Here is a 14592-nt window from a genome sequence, read left to right on the forward strand (position 1 = left end):
CTAATCCCTCCCGCCAGCCGCCTTTGCCTCGCTCAAGATTACATGAGTCTTTAGATTCTGAGGAAAGCTGCCAGCTGCCTTGACTGGAAAAAAAAGATAAGAGAAACCTTGCTGAGGAGAGGGAGGGGCCAAGACTAGGAGGGAGTAGAGTGGAGCTCCTGGAGGGAGCTGAGGGGATGAAACCCAAAGAAGAGATGTGCCTGCAAAACAAGTTGGAATAGTGAACAAAGGCTCTTCAGTGCCTGGGCTGAGGTAGAATAACAAGGGGAGAACCCCATGGTGGTGCAGGAGGAAGATGGCGAAGGGGTGAGGTTACTGATTGCCAGGGGAAGGGGACAAAGGGAAGAAGAGCTCAGCTTCCTCATCTGTTCCTCCCTTTGCATCTAAGGTCTACCTTGCAGGGCTGTACCTTTGTTTCTACCAGTTGGGCAACTGACATAAAAGAGAAAGCACAGACACCACTGAGAGCAGTTCTTTTTTTATTTTTAAAAACAATTAAAAAAAATTTTTTTTCAATGTTTATTTACTTTTGAGACAGAGAGACAGAGTATGAACGGGGGAGGGCCAAAGAGGGAGACACAGAATCTGAAGCAGACTCCAGGCTCCGAGCTGTCAGCACAGAGCCCGACGCAGGGCTCAAACTCACAAACTGTGAGATCATGACCTGAGCCAAAGTCGGATGCTTAACTGACTGAGCCACCCAGGTGCCCCTTTTTAAAAAAATTTTTAATGTTTATTTGTTTCTGAGAGAGAGAGAGAGAGTGAGAAAGAGAGGGAGAGGGTGAATATGAGTGGGGGAGGGGCAGAGAGAGAGGGAGACACAGAATCTGAAGCAGACTCCAGGCTCTGAGCTGTCAGCACAGAGCCTGACACGAGGCTCAAACTCACGACCATGAGATCATGACCTGAGCCAAAGTTGGATGCTTAACCTACTGAGCCACCCAGGTACCCCAGGAGCAGTTCTAAAGCAACAGAAATACTGTGGGCCCATCAGGGAGATGCTGTTCCTGAAGCAGTTATTGGAAGTGTGAACAAAGCCTGGTGATAGTTAACACCAGCCTTCAAACCTTCTCAGGCCCAAATTGTCTTCCACCATTTATGGCACAAGACCTTAGGGTCTCAAGTGAATACTCATCTGAGGATTTGAGCAGAGTCAGTATTACTTTTTGAGAAAATAATTTGGCCTTGTTTATTAGGAAAACCCTGTGTCCTGATTCTTCACAGAGGTAGAGAATATCTACTAGAGAATGTCAGGCTGCTAAGGAACTTTAAAAAATAAGGTTTTTTTTTCCTGCCATGTGTGGCATTTTAAAAGGCAGTATGAAATATTGGCATCTCAGATCCCGGTAGAGGATTCAATTATGACATGACAGTCATTTGCTTGCCAAAGCGTGGCCGCAACATCTGTTATGTTAAAGAAAGCTGTTAGGGCAGCTGGGTCAAGTAAATTCTGTAGAAAAAATTTCGTTTCAATGGAAAGCCGGCCTTGTGCATAGCAATCCCTTCCAGATGATAAGATAGATTCTAGCCCAGTGCAATGTCTTTGAGCTATTCTGCCACAGTGGTAGGCAACTGATAGATACGTATATTATGTCTGATCCAGCAGTGATTTTAATTTACTTCCTCTGCCACATGAAAAAAGTAGTTTGGCCCTATTTACAACGTTCCTTTAATCCTTGTGAATTTGTGCTGCTTTGACTTTTCCTTTGAACTGGTTTATAACATCTCTCTGGTTCCCTCATGTCATATGATTAAAAAAAAAAAACCTCTATAACCCATGTTCATTTTAATGGCTGTATGGGAGCCATGATTTTACCATTTTCTGAAAATTATTTTTTAACAACTCTCTTCTCTGCTAGGCTTTCAAAGCACTTTTTCTCTACTAGAGGTAAGAAGAGAAACTAATATTTACATATTTTACCAAATGTTCTTCAAGTGACCCAAGGAATCTTTGAAGTCAATTCATCAGGAAGAAAATTATTGCAGCCCAGCTCAAGCTCCACCAGGAGGCTGACACTTTTATTGTAAGCCTTGATGTTCTGGTGCTTTTTCAGGTGCCTCTGTTCTTATCATACGAATTCTTGTGAGCTGATTTAGCCCTGCTCTCTGGGGAGATAGCTTCAGGGCTTCTGAGCACCAGTAAGGTGAAGTTTGCCAGTTGCCCCCTCTTTTTGCTTATTCTGGGGCACTGTGACCTGCCCTAAATTGTTTTTGAGGAAGGTAGACTCTATTAATTCATAAAATAATTGCCATGCCCCTCCCTTTTCCTGCTATCAAATAGCCAAAATTCTTAAGGTTGCTCTGATGTTCAAAATGACAAATTTTATCTGAAAATGACGTTTTCAGGATGCAAGGAACTGGTAAGGACTATAAAGAAAACTTATTTCGCAAATTTTGTTCAAGTGTGGAGTGGAGTATTTTGTGTTGGTTTGCTCTCAGCTGCAAGGACCAAGGAAGACAAAACCTCTGTCTTCAAGGAAGTCATGGGGAAAAAAAAAAAACAACAACAAACAAACAACTCACACATACAACTAACTATAAAATAGTGGGAGAGATCATCCAGTAGCAGTGGCCGGCAAGGAGACAAGGGCACGACAGAGGGACACCGTGCCCTTCTTTGACGTGCAGAAAAGCTGGGTCTTAACTTAGATCATTGGATGTCAATCCGAAGTGTTGAGCAGCCTCACAAGATTCCAGGTCGATGTCATGCTTTTGAAAAAGAGTAGATAGAGTGTATACATGGAATCAGTGGTATCCATGCAGAGAGAGAGTGCAAGATAGAATTTGATGATTTTGTAGAAGGTCTGCTTCAGCAGAAAACGATGAAACGTCTGAGTGGCATCAGGACACAGCAGGATAAGCTAATAAAGGGAGGGGAGTACACACCCCTGCCTCACCACCTGGGCAAGGAGGACCTTAGGCCCTGAGCTGAGCTACTGCTCCTGTAGGCTCCAGGCTCATTTTCATGTTATCTCTTCTCCACTGAAAAGCTCATTTACTGAAAACCTTTTTGTGAAGAGTAAGATTGTTCTATCCTATTAAAAAAATAATAATAACGTGAGATCAGGGCTATACTTAGCAGTATGAATACAATGGGAGAAACAGGATGGGGCCAAAAAGTGAATATAATTGCTTGGTAAAGAAATTTATCTAGAATTTTAATTGAACAGACTTGAGAGCTGTCCAGTCAGTTTACAGATGAGGAAACCAAGTCCCAAAGATGTTATATGATCACAATTTTTCCAATGATGTAAGGGTAGAGACATAAAAGTGTGTGCTCACACCATGATTGGATAGCACATACATTTTACCTCTGAAGCTACAGCTGCTTTTTTTGGTCAATACAGTGAATTAGCCTGCAAAACGAGTTGCTGTATCTCTAGTCAGTCTACTTGTGAATGTAAAGAAGTCATTTGTAAAGGCTTTTGGCAGGCTAATGTGTTAGGCCTGGGGGAGAATTTCTCAGGTTTTGCTGGATATCCCATTATCTGAGCTGTTATCTAAGCTTCAGTTCTGGGAGGTCTCCTGGGCTAAAGCAGACAATCTAGTAACTGGGGAAGCTGAGATGGGTAGTTGTTGTGGTACCGCTAGCAGGATTTATCTCCTGGATTGGCCAGAATTAAGTGGAGCAAGAGCTACAGCTTTTTTGGCCAAGGTTCAGGGCTGGGCTCCTATCCCAACAGGGAGCTAGGGTGAAAACCAGAAGCTGGGCAGGAGGCCAGTCAGATGAAATGGTAACTGAATTCCTGGGGGTCTCCATTTCCCTCCAGGAACACTGGACAAACGAATTCCGGATTCTGTTCACTCATGAGAAGGAAGCTTCAAATATATTGATAGACTGAGCCATCCCCAACTCAGAGCCCAGGTGGGGAGCAGTTGGGTAGGGTTGGGACAGTCAGGGATTGACAAGGATGGGCACTATCTTTTATAGATTTGGGGTTTCTAGGGCCACCTGGGTGGCTCAGTCAGTAAAGCATCTGACTTCAGCTCAGGTCATGATCTCACTGTTCGTGAGTTCGAGCCCTGCATCGGGCTCTGTGCTGACAGCTCAGAGCCTGGAGCTGGCTTTGGATTCTGCGTCTCCCTCTCTCTCTATCCCTCCCCTACTTGCACTCTGTCTCTCTCTCCCTCAAAATAAATAAACATTAAAAAAAATTATAGATTTGGGGTTTCTTATAAAAATATTACCTGTAATAGTAGGGAATCCAGAAAAAGATAAAGAGGAAAAGTTAGAATTAACCATGAATTCATAAGACAATATTATAGATATTGTTAGTTAAACTGATTTTCCACTCAATATTTTGTGCACATTTTTGAGATCATTAAGTGTATATTTATTAGAAATAACTTATCTTGGGGCACCTGGGGGGTTCAGTCGGTTAAGCCTTGACTTTGGCTCAGGTTATGATCTTGCAGTTTGTGGGGTCGAGCCCCCTGTCAGGCTCTGTGCTGACAGCTTGAAGCCTGCTTCAGATTCTGTATCTCCCTCTCTCTCTGCCCCTCCCCCACTCGCTCTCTGTCTCTCTCTTTCTCTCTCAGAAATAAATAAACATTTAAAAAAAGAAATAGCTTTTCTTTTTATACACATATAACGGATAATTGTCTAAGCTGGCATTAATTACCCCTGTTTGTGTAATTAATCTTAATTCTAATCACAGATTGAATTTAACAGTTGAGAAGGATGTGATAGTCATCCTGTCACTCTCCCTTTACAGATACAGAAACTGAGGTCCAGTTTGATTCAGTGATTTGCAAGTTTGAACATTATAGGTTTTTTTTAATGTTAATTTTTGAGAGAGAGTGTGGGGTAGGGGCAGAGAGGGAAACAGGATTGGAAGTGGGCTCTGTGCTTACAGCAGAGAACCCAATGCAGGGCTCAAATTCACGAATCGTGAGATCATGACCTGAGCCAAAGTTGAACGCTTAACCAACTGAGCCTTCCAGGTGCTTCTGAACACTGTAGGATTAAACAGAGCCAAGGCTAAAATCACTCCAGTGTACTTTCTGTGATACCTTGAATTATTTATTTATTTCACAGGCATGTGGCTTGTCTGCATTGCCAGACTATGAGTTCCTTGAGGAAAGAGCTAGTGTTATGTGGTGCCTTGCTACTTCAAGTGTGTCTTCAGATCAGCAGTAATGGCATCATCTGGAAGCTGGTTAGAAATACAGAATCCCAGACTCCACCCCAGGCCCAATAAATCAGAATCTACATTTAACATGATGCCTAGGTGATTCATATCCACACTAAAGTTGGAGTAGCGCTGAAGGAATGGTCATTAAATATTTGTCGTTGTTATGGTGTTTGGTCCCCATCTTCACCTCCCATGGGGCAAGTTCATGTGTTGAAACCTAATTTTCACTGTGATGATGTTCAGAGGAGGGTCTTTGAGAGGTTATTAGGTCATGAGGGCTGAACCCTTTGTCCGTGAACCAGGAAGTAGGTTCTCACCAGACACCAAATCTGCCAGGGCCTCTATCCTAGACTTCCCAGCCTCCAGATGTGAGAGAAATAAATTGCTGTTGTTTATAAGCTTACCCAGTCTCTGGTATTTTGTTATAGCAGCCTGAATGGACTAAGACAGTGGTATTAATTGTTTTGCTCATAGCAATGGAAACTGATTTCAAGTGCTTGAAAGCAAAAAGGAGAGGGATGGCATTTGTTGGAAGAGACTGATGTGTTATGGAGAATTGAAAAACAGACCTTGGGGATTAAGCTTCAGAGACCTTAGAGATAGGATTTGGTTGACTTTTTCTACGGGGCTTTAGCATAAATGTGACTCCTGGTAGCAAAGTCTTTCCATTCTGAGTTGTAAATGCCAGAGAGAGAGAGAGAGAGAGAGAGAGAGAGAGAAAGAGAATACCTTCCCTTGAACCAGGTTTATATTCTCTTCATCGGTGTCCAAGATGCAAGGTCATGAAGCAGCATGGCCATTGGACCCCACCCCTGCAGCCATAAGCCATTCCTGGAGACGGAGGGTCGTTGCAAGATAGGCACCATTATAAAAGTTGCTGGCTGTAATTTTAAAACTAAAGTGGTCATGTTTTCTGCTAATAACTGAGCATAGAAGTATGAGAAGAACCTATTTTAGTCTTTTCCCTTCTGCAGCCCCTGTTTCTCTGATTTTCTTTGTTGCTGTTTTTCTATCAAAGAGATCATACATTCTAATGATTTCAGCAATTAACATTTTGCTAGTGACACCCAAATGTACTTCCAGCTTGACTCTCTTTTCTGAGTTCCAGCCTCATATCTCCAAATGTTCTGTCACTACTTAAAGTTCAACATGGCCAAAATTGGGTTCATCATATGTCCCTCCCAATCTCTTTATTTCTATCAAGATGCTACTGTTTTCCATGATAACTAGCATCTGTGGCTCCTTCCTTGTTTTTCAGATTTCAAATCCTGAACTTTAAAATGTAGATTTCTTTAATATCTTCCTTCTATCCTGACTGCTAACCAGAGTTCAAATCTTCATCCACTCTGATTTAGATCATGGTCTGTTACCTGGCCATGCCCCTCCTTCTTTCAAATCTTTCTTTCTTACCGTTGCCATGTAGATTTTTCTTAGATTCCACTTGCATCATACTACTGCCCACCTCAAAAAATACTGAGTCCTAATTCAGGGTATTTTATTTTATTTTTCAGGATATTTTATATATAGACATAAAATATAAATATATAGATATAAAATATAAATATATAGATATAAAATATAAAATATAAATATATAGATATAAAAGATCTAATTTGGTCTAATCATTCAGGATCCAATCCAAAAATATAAAATAGATATATTTTATATAAAATATAAAATATAAATATATAGATATAAAATATAAAATAGATTTTATATATAGATATAAAAAATATATATATCTTGTGGTTGTCACCATAACATTGGTAACTGGGAGATCCCCACTGTTAATGATCTACTTAAAAATTATTTGAAAAGAAATTTTTCTAGAAATATTCTATGAGATAGATAGCCAACTCTATTAGACATGAATAGCATTAGACATTCTTTATGTTGACATAAAGAATAATGTGTTAGCATAACCATCGACCTGTTAGAGGAAAAACTATTTCTTCTACTCACACCAGCATTTCTGACACCCAGCCTGTGGGTTTTGTACACCAAGAAATTCTCCAACTCTCTGGACACCAACTGGATGTCCTATAATTCAGTTAGGACATTAACTACCTGGAGCTAGTGTAAACTCCACACATTAAGGGCGCTGGCCCATAAGACTGCACCCCACTTGGGATGCCAGTTGCACCTCTAGGCTGTCACCTGTGCTTCTGACTGAATGGCTATGCATCAGAGGTTCCCATGATCCCTTCCCCAGGTTTGATAATTTACCAGAATGGCTCAATAGAACTCAGGAAAAGTGCTTAATTTATTAGATTACTGATTTATTATAAAAGGATACAACTCAAGAGCAGCCAGTTGGAAAAGATGCATAAGACAAGGCGTGCAGTGCCTCCATGTCCTCTGGGCAGGCCACCCTCCCAGCCCACCTAGATATAGACATGTTCAGGAACGTGGAAGCTCTTGAAACCCTATAATTAGGGTTTTTAGTGTAGGTTTTATTAAGTAGGCACCATTGATTAGATCATTAGCCATTAGTGCTTAACTCCAGCTCCTCCTTCTCCCCTCCCCAGAGATCTGGGGGGTGGGGCTGAAAGTTCCAACCCTCTAATCACCTGGTTGGTTTCCCTGGCAACCAGCCCCCAACCTAAGCTATTCAAGAGCCCCAGCCACAAGTTATTTTGTTAGCATACGAAAAGACACATCGTTTTGGAGATTCCAAGGGATTTAGGAGCTGTAAACCAGAAAACAGGGACAAAGACCAAAATATATATTTCTTTTAATATCTCGGTGTCACACCTATTTGTTTTTTTTAACTTTTTATTTTGAAATACTTTCAGAGTTTCAAAAAAAGTTACAAAAATAGAGAGTTTCCGTATGCTCTTTATTCAGGTTCCCCAAATATTAATATGTTCTAACCGTGGTATAATAATCAAAACCAGCAAGTTAACATTGAAACAATATTAACTAATGTACAGACTTCATTCAAATTTTGCCATTTATCCCACTAAAGTTCTTTTTATGGCCCAGGATCCAATCCAAGATTCTGCACTGCATTTAATTGGCATGTCACTTTAGTTTCCTCTAATCTAGGACAGTTCTTAAGGTTTCATTTGTTGCTCGTGACTTTGACACTTTTGAAAAGTTCTGGGCAGTTATTTTTGTGGAATGTCTTTTGATTTAGATTTGTCTGATACTTCCTTATGTTGAAACATGCATGTTGAATTATGCCTCCGTGCAAGAATACCACCAAAGTGATGTAATATCCTTTTCAGGCCTATCAGGAGATACATGACATTGGTTTGTCTCACTGTAGGTGATAATTTTGATCACTTGGTTAAGAAGGTGTCTGCAAGATTTCTGCATATACAATTACTATTTCGCTTTTATGATTAATAAGTATTTTGTGGGACGATATGTTGAGACCATGTAATATCCTGTTTTTTACCATCCTTTTGCTTACTAATTTTTTAATTCATCAATTATCCTAGCCTACAATAATTACTAAGTCAGGTATTGCCAAATGGTAATTTTCTTATTTCCATCATTCAGTCTACATTTATTAGTTGGAATTCTGCTGTAATAAAGAGCTGTCTATTTTTCCACATGTACTTATTTATTCAATTATTTTTGAATTTATTCAAATATTTATTCAATTCACAAGTCAGTATGGACTTGTGAATGTTTATTCTATGAGTTATAATCTATTATATTACTACTTATTTTCTTGTTCAAATTGTCCATATTTAGCTATTAGATTCCATTCAGAAGTTGGCTCCTGTGACCTTTCAACATGCCTACATCATTTTGTTGTTGCTGTTGTTGTTGTTGTTGCTTACTTTTCGGCCAGAAAGTTCCAGCTCATCTTGTATTTCTCCTGCCCTAGTCCTGGAATCAGCCATTTCTCTCCACATCCCTGGTTATTTCTATTGCCATGAGGAGAATGACATTTGGAAACCAAGATCTGGGTTCCTGGTGTGTTCATTCCTACTGTAGTGTCATTGCTTCTAGGCTTCTCAGTGGACAGAGCTGGGAAGTGTATGCATATATATATGTACATATATATGTATGCATATACATATGCATATATGTTTACTTCTATAACATTAACTTTTAATGTGCTTTCTGTGGGGTCATAGATAGGTGACTTGTAGCTATATTTAAAAAAATTTTTTTTCAATGTTTTATTTATTCTTGAGAGAGATGTTTTATTTATTCTTGAGAGAGAGAGAGAGAGGGGGGGGGGGGAGAGCATGAGCGAGGGAGGCACAGAGTGAGAGAGGGACACAGAATCTGAAGCAGACTCCAGACTCTGAGCTGTCAGCACAGAGCCCGAGGTGGGGCTCAATGAGGAGCCGTGAGTTCATGACCCAAGCCAAAGTCGGATGCTCAACCAACTGATCCACCCAGGCGCCTGACTTGTAGCTATCTTTGTGGATATCTTTTACTGGTTCACTTTGTATTTAAAAAGAAAATATGAAATAATAGTTAGAACTGGTTTAGCTGCGTAAAATAAACAACTTTGAAATATTTCCAAACAGTATTTGAAACAAGATAAAGGTCGATTTTTCCATTTTGTAAAAGAAGTTTGTAAGTAGACAGGGTGGAATGGAAGTGTCACAGTCATTAAGGACCTAGACACTATCCATGTTTGTGTTCTTCCAATCCTAACGTGTGGCTTCTGTTTTCAAAGTCATGTCACAACTTCAGATAATGGTCCAATATGTCTGTTAGAGTTCCAACCATCACGTCCACATTTCAGGCTGGAAAAAAGTAGAAAGGAATAAGGGCAAAAGGAGTCTCTGTCCCAAGTGACTCAACCCTTTCTAGAAGTCACCTGACAACTCTACAGACATTTCACTGGCTACCCCATCAACATATAAGGCTAAGAAGTGATAACTTTTAATTGGGACATTGTGGCTAGAATGAAAAGTTTCATCATCATGCATTGCTGGGCCCACATTTGAGGTGGCCCCTGTCAGCTGAAGTGGCCTTCTTTGGATATAATGTAACTTTCCCATAGAGTAGAAATTAGTCACCAATTGTTTCCATGGTTTCCATTGTTTCAATGGTTGTTTCCATCCCATTCCTCCCACTGAAGACTTAATGGCCTGGTGTGGGACTAGACCTATAGCAATTGACTGTAATATGATATATTAAATGCTATTATAGAAATAAGTACAAGGTGCTATGAAGGAATGAATAAATAGCTATAGGAGTCTGGTAAGTCTTTACAGGAGTGATGTTTGAGCATGTTTCAAAGGAAAGGGCAAAGAATGAACATAGGTCATTTTAGACAGACGTGGAAACAAGAGAAAGATTTTATATTCATTAAATACAGGGTCTTTAAGTGTGATTGAGAAGAGGCCTGGATTGGAGATAAATTGTGGAGAATAGGTGATGTAACAAATATTTATTAATTCAACAAATATATATGGCAGACACTGTACTGGGCAATGGGGATACAGTGGTGAATCAGACAGACATAGTTGTTACCTTCTGGAGTTCATAATGTAGCAGGGAGGACAGAAATTGAGCACATGGTGAAATGTGGGCATATAGTAGGGATAATAGAATAATATCTATTCAATATCTAAATAATAGAATGACATCTACTCTGAGAGGGAGGGAGCAGGTATGCAAGGATGGTAGTAACATTTAAGCTGAGCCCTGAAAGATATATAGGGACTGGAAAAAGGAGGTGGGAAGAGATGGGGAAGAGGCTAGGAGAAAATTCTGTTATAGTGTTGGACATCTGGATATCCACATGGAAAAGAATCAAGTTGGACCTTTATCTCACATCATACATTAAAAACTAACCCCAAATGGATCAATGCCCATATGAATAAAGGAGCTAAAACCATAAAACTCTTAGAAATAAATGTAGGAGCAAATATTCATGACCATGAATTTGGCAATTAATTCTTAGATATAACACGAAAAGCATAAACAATAAAAGAAAAAATAAATTAGATTTCATTAAAATCAAAAGCTTTTGTGCATCAAAGCACAATATCAAGAAAGTGAAAAGAGAGCTACACAATGGGAGAAAATACTTGCAAACATGTATCTGACAAGGGTTTAGCATCCAGTATATATAACCTACTCTTACAAATTAACAAGACAAACACCCCAGTTAAAATATGGGCAAACGATTGAACAGACATTTCTCCAAAGCAGATATACAAACAGGCAATAAGCTTTATATGTTCTGTCTCTCTCCGTGTATATGTATTATACTCAAAACCATTAGTCATTGAGAAATGTAAATCAAAACCACATGAGATACATCTCATACCTACTAGGATGGTTATATCTAAATATCAGATAATAACAAGTGGTGAGGATGTGGAGAAATTTGAACCCTCATACATTGCTGATGGAATGTAAAATGGTTCAGCTGCTATGGAAAACAGTTTAGTGGTTCTTCAAAAAGTTTAGTTAAGCTACAGAGTTACCATATGACTCACAATTTCATGCTTAGATTTACTCCAAAAGAACTGAAAACAGGTATTCAAAGAAATACATGTACCAGCATGTTTTTAACAGCACTAGTCACAATAACCAAAAGTTGGAGACAGCCGAAAGGTCCATCAACAGATGAAAGGGTAAACAAATAGTGGTGTATATGCACAATGGAATATTATTCAGCCATAAAAAGTGATGAGGAACAGATACATTCCACAACATGTATAAATCCCCCAAATGTTATGCTAAAATGAGAGAAGCCAGACACAAAGAACTACATATTATATGGTTGCATTTATATGAAGTATATAGAATATGCAAGTCCATGGGGACAAAAAGCAGTTTATGGGTGCCAGAAGATAAGGAGAGGTGGGAATGGGGAGAAACTGCTTAACGACTAAAAGGTTTTACTCTGTAGTGATGGAAATGTTCTGCAACAATATAGAAGTGGAGGTTGAACAATATTGTGAATTTACTAAATTCCACTGAATTGTTCACTTTAAGATGATTAAATTTCTTTTATGTGAATTTCACTTCAATAAAGTACAAATTCTGTTATCAGTGGTCTATAAAGTCCAGGGCAATGGAAACAGTATGTGGGAAGGCAGAAAGACCCAAAAGGAATTTGAAGAATTGAAATAAGATAATTGTAGTCAAACATAGTAAACTGGGGCGCCTGGGTGTCTCAGTCGGTTAAGCATTCGACTTCAGCTCAGGTTACGATCTCACGGTCCGTGAGTTCGAGCCCCGCGTCGGGCTCTGGGCTGATGGCTCAGAGCCTGGAGCCTGCTTCCGATTCTGTGTATCCCTCTCTCTCTGCCCCTCCCCCGTTCATGCTCTGTCTCTCTCTGTCCCAAAAATAAATAAACGTTTAAAAAAAAAATTAAAAAAAAAACAACATAGTAAACTAAATTGAATCACGAAAATATAGGATGGAGAAGTAAGCAGAAGCCAGCATTAAGGTGATAATAGTAAGAGATGTGTTGATGGGAAGTAAGAGGATGAATGTCCTAATGTAATTCATGTTTGTTTGCTTTTAAAGATCACTCTGGGGGTGCCTGGATGGCTCAGTCAGTTAAGCGTCTGACTCTTGATTTCAGTTCAGGTCATGATCTCACAGTTCATGAAATTGAGCACCATGTCAGGCTCTGCACTGAGCTTGGAGCCTACTTGGGATTCTCTCTCTCCCTCTCCCTCTCCCTCTCCCTCCCTCTGTCCCCTACTTCTCTCTCTCTCTCTCTCTCTCACACACAATAAATAAACTTTAAAAAAGAGATCACTCTGTTTGCTGTGTAGGAAATGGATTTTAGGGGGTCATGGAGCATTCAAGGAGTCTGATTGGAAGGCTATTTTAGAGATCTAAGCAATAGACAATGGTGGTTAGGTCTAGGAGGGAGGCAATGGGAAATAAAAGGACTTGAAGAGATTAAGAGCTTGATGTTTGATTAGATGTAGAGGTAGGATTGCCACATAAAATATAACGTGCTCAGTTAAATTTCAGTATTTGGGAAATATTAACACTGAAAAATTATTCATTGTTTACTTGAAATTAAGATTCAATTGAAGGCCCTGTATTTTTAATTTCTAAATCTGGTAACCCTACATGAAAGGTGAAGGACATCTAGGTTTCTGGCACCAACATCTGGCAGGTGATATCTCTCTTTTCAGAATTGGGAACATGGGGGAAGGAATCTGTTTTTCTTGGAGGATGGCACGTCACACATTCAATTTGTATTGTAACCATATAGATTGATAGAATCACTCAAGGAATGTTTGCAGAGTGCAAAGAGAATAATGTACAGGATGATATAGGATTATCTATAATTAAAAGATATTCAGAGAAAAAGAAGCCAGTGTAGGAGACTGAGAAGGTTTTCTAAGACTGGAGGATGGAAACCATGATGGTGGTGGTGTGGAAGCCCAAGTCAGAGAGAGTTTTATGGAGGAAGTACTCTATAAGGTAGAAGTTACAGAGAAGTCAAATCAAATGAAGACTAAAAAAAGACCAGCAATGTTGGCAGTTAGGATATTTGGGGAGACTGAAACAAGAATTCCTTTGGTGCACCTGGGTGGCTCAGTAAGTTGAGCTTCCAACTTTGGCCCAGGTCATGATCTCATGGCTCACAGGTTTGAGCCCCATGTTAGGCTCTGTGCTGATGGCTCAGAGCCTGGAGCCTGCTTCCAATTCTGTGTCTCCCACTCTCTCTACCCCTCTCCAGCTAGCATTCTGTCTCTCTTTCAAAAATAAATAAGTAAAAAAAAACATTTTAAAAAATTAAAAAACAAAACAAGAACTCTCTTAGTGTGATGTTGTAGGGGGAGGGTTGTGCAGATCTAAATTTCATGGGTTATGGAATGACTAGGTAAGGAAATAGAAGGAACTACACATTTGGTAATTAAGGGAATGGTGCTAGAATAGCTAGTCAGTCATGACAGTAAAGAACATCAATTCTAAATGCTATATGTTGTCCTCATCTGTTAATTTTTTTCTGAAGAGCACTGAAGCAAAAAAATTAAGAATCCATCTTTAAGACCATAGACAAATACAAAATGAAGGAGTGTGGTTTTTCAAGATATTTCCTTTTGTTTTGCAGAGGAAGACCACAACTCCTTATATCTGACTCAACTATGATATAACTAGTAGCACTATAGCTAGAATCTAGACAAACACAAAATGAGTTTTCTTTTTCCTTTCTTTTCAAGATTTATTTGCTTTTCAGTTCCAGTGATCTAATATAGTTATTCTCTTGAATATCTGAAGGGTTGATTAACTGTACTTATCACTTTATAATATGTAGGGCAGGTGTGTTTGTGGATGTATGAGCCAGAGATAGAAGAGTGCATCTAAATGCTAAGTCAATTAACGTTGATTTGGTATATAGTGAAGCATACCATGTTATAAGAAAAATAAATATAACTTAAAGGCGAAGAAACACTAAACACCCAGTTAATTTATGGTGAAGCATACTTAGTTTATGATTTGGGTACATACTTTAACTAGAACAGTGTTCTGTGCTCATTTTTATTAAATACT

At 39.3% G+C, this 14592-nt stretch overlaps 1 long non-coding RNA gene and 1 pseudogene across 3 annotated transcripts in view; both read left to right on the top strand.

Moving 5' to 3' along the window:
* Window positions 1-276: 276 nt before the first annotated feature.
* On the top strand, window positions 277-2927 carry LOC122218417 (annotated as a pseudogene).
* Window positions 2928-10198: 7271 nt separating this feature from the next.
* LOC122217825 overlaps window positions 10199-14592 on the top strand; it is a 149146-nt gene continuing 144752 nt past the window's right edge. For all 3 annotated transcript variants that reach the window (XR_006201696.1, XR_006201694.1, XR_006201695.1), the window contains exon 1: window positions 10199-10313. This is a non-coding gene — a long non-coding RNA (uncharacterized LOC122217825). The remainder of the gene's footprint in view (window positions 10314-14592) is intronic.

Source organism: Panthera leo, chromosome B1 (genome assembly GCF_018350215.1).
Source record: "Panthera leo isolate Ple1 chromosome B1, P.leo_Ple1_pat1.1, whole genome shotgun sequence".
Classification (NCBI taxonomy): Eukaryota; Metazoa; Chordata; class Mammalia; order Carnivora; family Felidae; genus Panthera; species Panthera leo.